The sequence below is a fragment of the Podarcis tiliguerta genome, assembly GCF_965153285.1.
Source record: "Podarcis tiliguerta genome assembly, chromosome: 13".
NCBI lineage: Eukaryota > Metazoa > Chordata > Lepidosauria > Squamata > Lacertidae > Podarcis > Podarcis tiliguerta.
In genome coordinates this window covers 8,445,303-8,451,302 of record NC_139546.1, presented here as the reverse complement: position 1 = coordinate 8,451,302, position 6,000 = coordinate 8,445,303, and positions in this window count along the sequence as shown.

Genomic DNA, 6,000 nt, shown 5'->3' with positions numbered 1-6,000 from the left:
GAACAGAAATTGTGCTCTGGCGGCACGGCGGCAGCAGGAGGCCCCATTAGCTAAAGTGGTGCTTCAGGTTAAGAACAGTTTCAGGTTAAGTATGGACCTCCGGAACGAATTAAGTACTTAACCTGAGGTACCGCTGTACTTCCATTCCTCAAAGGCAGGTGAAACGGTCAAGAAAGCAACTCATACGAACCCTTCCAACCACCTGTTGGTTCACATCATAGAATCTGAAAAGGGGAACTCATGTCTTCGTGCAAGTTCCTTTGTAGGGCCACAGTGAATACGTCACATGAAACTCTCCAATGGTGCCTACTGCTTTTGCCCATAGATTTCAGAACATGGGGTTCTGTCTGCCAATAAGGACATATGCAGCTTTATTAAGGTGGCTGTTGAGGTCTAGCTTTTCCTTCTTACCCAGGGTGAACTTATTCCATGGGATAAGGTAAAGGTAAAGGGACCCCTGACCATTAGGTCCAGTCATGGACGACTCTGGGGTTGCGGCGCTCATCTCACTTTACTGGCCGAGGGAGCCAGCGTACAGCTTCCGGGTCATGTGGCCAGCAGGACTAAGCCGCTTCTGGTGAACCAGAGCTGTGCCGGAAACGCCGTTTACCTTCCCACCGGAGTGGTACCTATTTATCTACTTGCACTTTGACGTGCTTTCGAACTGCTAGGTTGGCAGGAGCAGAGACTGAGCAAGGGGAGCTCACCCCGTCATGGGGATTCGAACCGCCGACCTTCTGATTGGTAAACCCGAGAGGCTCAGTGGTTTATCCACGGGATACAGGAGTTAATGCTCTTTATATTAATAAACTATGGTTTATGGAGCCATGGACTAGTGCCATGGCTGCACACTCCTTCCTAAGGAGGTGTAAGGGTAAAGGGGATGGCCAAATAATTTCACCAGGCTCCTAGAACCTCAGGGATAAAGGGTGCTGGGTTGAATTGAAAGGCTGCCCTTAGAACTTCCTGGATCATCATGAGTAGCAAGAAGGCATGAGTTTAGTTGGGAGACTGAAGACCACGTCCGTCAGGTTGTTGTTGTTTTAATTAACACGTACACAACACACTACCTAATTTTCATAACATAAAACATACCTACATTACTCTACATCATAGCTGTCAACCGTCCCTTATTTGGCGGGAAACTCCCTTATCCCAGCGCCGTGTCCCGCTGCTGTCCCTTATTGATGAGGTCCCTTAAATTTCCCGGGTTTCAAAGGAAGCAGCTCCTCTCCCTCCCTCCCTGCTGTCCAGGGAGGAGGGAGGCTCCAGCTGTGTTGCTTGGCTGTTTTGCTCACCCAATAAGGAGTCTAAGAACGACTGGGGGGTAGAGCTTGCATGCCTTGTGCCGATCAAATTGGCCGCGTTGCCTGGGGACTCGCTTTTGCTCAGCGCTTCCCAGTGGAGAGGTGACGTGGTTTTCCTTGCTGCATCCCCTTTGCCGGGTTGCTGCGCTGTGGGAACCACCGCTTGAGGCTTCGTTTGGCTGCCTGCTGGGCTTTCTGCCTTTGGCTTGGAGGGGCTCAGAAGTTGAACATACCTGTGCCTGGAAAATCCCTTATTTTGGCTGCTGATCCCTTATTTTTGAGGTTGCTGGTCCCTTATTTTCAAATCTGTAAGTTGACAGCTATGCTCTATATAATACCTACCTATACTATACATACATACCTACACACCTACCCCATACGAACACCCACCAAGTGACTTGACTTCTTGTTATGCTACTTTGTCTTTCCAACTAGCTTAAATGCATTCCATTATTTCTTTAATCTCTTCTTTTTCTCTTAACTTTACTCTCCTTTCACTCTAATCATTTTCTGGATTCACTCGGTATCTGTCAGAAATTTGACTTTTTCCACATAAATTTTGATGTATTCCTTAAAGATAGCCCAGTCCTTATTCACTTTTGGTACCGTATCTCCTCTTATCCTCCCTGTTAGCTCGGCAACATGGAAGTATTCCATCATTTTAGGTCAGCTTGTTTTGACCATCTTCTTTAGTGATTGTCCAGTGGGGAGAAAAACAAATATTTGATTGTTAATGTACAGAGCGGTCTCCATTCAGCATTGCAGACTTGACAGGCTGTATAGAAGGGGAACGGGAAGGCGGGAAAGCACCAAACCTCACGACTGCATCCTATCTTATTGCTGCATGAAATGAAAGAGGGGAATAAGTAGCCATGTAGGGCCATAGCAAACCCCCCAAAGGCCTTTCTGAGAAAGGAGAGGTCTGTCAGGAGAACAAGGCTGGCATTGATGGAACAGGCTCAAATGTTTCTTATTCAAGGTTGTAAAGAGATAAGCAAACTCAGGAATACACATGGCCCTGGTGTAGTGGAGCCATGGCAGGAAAGAGGGAGTCAAGAGCTTACATGGTGTCAGGGAACTGCCATCGGAGCCAGAGGGAGAGGGAGGGCTCCAGAGGGATTCCGGAGAGCGTCCCGGGAGGGAGAGAAGCAGCACATCTTCTGGGGAAGGAAATCAGCGTAGCACCAGTGGAGGAGGGGGGCAGATGGGGGAATCGGCGAGGTGGCTCCAAGACTCCTTGCCGGGGACCAGCAGGGAGAGTAGAAGTCCTCCGATGCCTACGCCCTCCTTGTGCAGAAGGCTTCCGCGCAAGGAGAGTAGGCGGAGACTAGGCGTCAAAGAACTTTTATGCTGGAAGAAGTTCAAGAAACGCCCACTGACGGATTCTGCCAGCGATTGAGACAGCCACGGGCGAGTGGCTGTCCAGACAGAAAGGGTTCACTCAGGCAACCCACCCAGGTGTGGCGCCGATTTACGCACGAGCAATCCCTAGAACCATTACACATGGTAATAGGAACTTGCTATAACTTTCGATTTCCCAGAAATCAGGTGGTTTACAAGATATCAGGTGGTATTGTATTCTGCAAATGTATAAAAAGCTGGCTAGCTCAGAATTCGGGGGCAGACATCGGGCAAACGCTTGTCTGTACCATTTTTTAAAAGGTAAAGGTAAAGGTACCCCTGCCCGTACGGGCCAGTCTTGACAGACTCTAGGGTTGTGCGCCCATCTCACTCAAGAGGCCGGGGGCCAGCGCTGTCCGGAGACACTTCCGGGTCATGTGGCCAGCGTGACATCGCTGCTCTGGCGAGCCAGAGCCGCACACAGAAACGCCGTTTACCTTCCCGCTAGTAAGCGGTCCCTATTTATCTACTTGCACCCGGGAGTGCTTTCGAACTGCTTGGTTGGCAGGCGCTGGGACCGAACAACGGGAGCGCACACCGCTGCGGGGATTCGAATCGCCGACCTTTCGATCGGCAAGCCCTAGGCGCTGAGGCTTTTACCCACAGCGCCACCCGCGTCCCCATTTTTAGTCATGACAAAAATAAATGATTTTACTGCTGTCCAATTGACTCTTTGAAGTGACTTCTGATGCTCCAAGGATTACAAGGAACAAAGGGAAGGTCCTACAGCCACAGCACTTGTCTGTGGCTTCATAAACCATGGTTTATGAAGCTATGGATGAATGCCAGAAGCAGCCGTTATATCCTTGGGAGAAGGAAGCTCTAGCAAACAGAAGACAGCCCGTTTCCTACAAATTCAATCAGAAACAGGGGACTGCATTCTCAATGACATAAGTGAGATAATTTTGTTGGGTTGAGTTCCTGTGTTTCATTCTCTAATGGACCAGCGGTTATAAGGGTTAACATCACCATTAAAAATAACATAGTTAAAGCTTAGAAATTGGTTCCCTCTGGCATCTTAAATTAAGCAGACTATTATTATGCACTTTATTCAGTGGAAGCAGCTGCTTCAGGATGCTGCAATTACTGTTTAGCAGAATTTACTGCTCTGCTCAAAACCTATGGTTATAGACTCGGCACCCGATGGAAATTGAGAAGACAGTGGGAAAGGAAAACTAAGACAAATGCATCCTTCTTTTTAAGTATGAATTAGAGGTTTTCCTCACATTTTTTCAACAATTGGAAGCTATTGGAAAGTATATCTGAAGGAGTGTCTCCTTTCCCATCATTCAGTCCGGACACTGAGGTCCAGCGATGAGGGCCTTCTGGCAGTTCCCTCCCTGAGAGAAGTGAGGTTACAGCTTTGATTCCTTTTTTCGTTTCCAGAGATTTCACTTTTCTCACGCTTCTTTTGCCTCTTAGGGCTTTCCCCCCTGGGAAAAACAACAACAGCTCTTTAGTGCTCATTTGGAACAAATGGCCATTCGGGTTTTCTCCAGGTGGATATTTGCTCCAGTTTAGAGCTAAAGAGCTCCCTTGAAAGGAAGAGGGCAAGAGGAAAAGCAGAAAACTGCTTGCCTATAAACATGTCTAGAAACCATGGGGCAATGACTGCTCCCCGCATAAAATGGGGGGCGCCCTTTGCGTGGACGCGCCTGGCCCCTGGATCTGGAGCGGCTCCATCAGCACAGGTTTGGCTTCGCCTTCCCTCAGGTGGCATACCTGGAGGTCTCCGCCTACCTCAGTCAGTTGCCCAATCCCGCCTGGGGGAAGCGTTGCCAAGGAGACCAGGCCAGGTAGGGGAGGGACTACCTGCCCACACAATAGAGGGAGGATCTTACCTGGGAATCCTCACTTGGCTCCAGAGCTTCTCCCACCCTACCCACCCTCAGTTAATGTCTTATTTTGCAGGTTAACTTTTCTTCACAGGTTTTGCAGGTTAACTTTTCTTCACAGGTATGTGGGCGCTGCTACGTTAAGGTCGCTGTTAAAGGTCCAGAAAGGAATTCCCCTGCATTGGCAGGTTTCGCCTTTCCCGTAGCAAAACGTCACAACTTTGGCAGTATCAGGCCTTGGGCGGAATCCTTTAGTCCATCTTCCTCTTTGCAGCGGCGATACCAGGGTTCCCCGTTAAAGGGTTTCTGAAGGGAGGCTTTGACCATACGCCGAGAGGTCGTCATTGCTCTCCCCTGCGGCGGCGGCGTAACGGGGGCGGCTATCTCTGCTTGAACATATGTTCTCCAGAGCCAGCCCATCCCCCCCCCCACTGGATAACCCTGATGCTCCCTAGGTCCCCGGCAGGTGGACTGGGGAGGGAGAACGTCCAATGCCTGAGCCAAGGTCTACCCACATTTGAAATTTAATAAAGTTGTGGCCAGTTTAATCCCATAGCATGTTGTCTTGAGTCGTTATTCCACATGACAGGGGGGGGGCACTCGGGATCTGGGGGACTCCGCCTGTCCATGCAAACAGAGGTGTGGAGAAACCCTTAGCTGGCAGTGTGTGTGTGTCACACAGAATCCCTCAGAGGGACCCTAATCGATTCCTGCACCAATCTATCACATGCCACATTACCTGGCCATATCTCTAATTCCCACAGGTCCACATCCTTAATTTTAAACTCTATTAGTATACTGTATTGCATTTGCTATACTTAAGAACTACTAATCTCATGTAGACATTCTCAGTGCCGCAGGAATAAAAGAGGCTCCGGAATATGACTCCACAAGGGAGGTTTGTTTCCTCCTTGGATCTGCCTTGAGAACAGCGATGTTCTTTTGGCAAAATGATCTCTGTAACCTCGCTAAAATTAAGCCCTATTCTACTCTAATTTACTCGAGTAAGTCAACTTTCAGTTCACCGTTTCAAACAGTGTGTGTGTGTGAAAGAAACAGGAAACTTTGTTTAGTGGTTCCCACAACATTATGGTGTTTCCTTGGTGTGTTTTAATGAAGTATTATTATGCCTAACTGATATTTATAGTTTCCTTGCATCATTTAACTCCCCCCCCCCCTTCAGGAAAGGAAACACAGGTATGGCGATTGGAAGCAAGTGTATTGTTCTTGTAAATCTGTCCCTGAGAACTTTCCAGTTGAAGACCGCGGAAAAGTCATGAGTCAGTGTTTAATTTGCTGTTTACAATTTTGCTTGTTTACTGTTTTCCAAAAGTAGATTAAGCAATACCCTTAAGTATATGCTATTATGGATGAATGAAGCATAATTACATATAATACATATTTATTAATTCCTACCTCTAATCTAATGGGACGCGGGTGGCGCTGTGGGTAAAAGC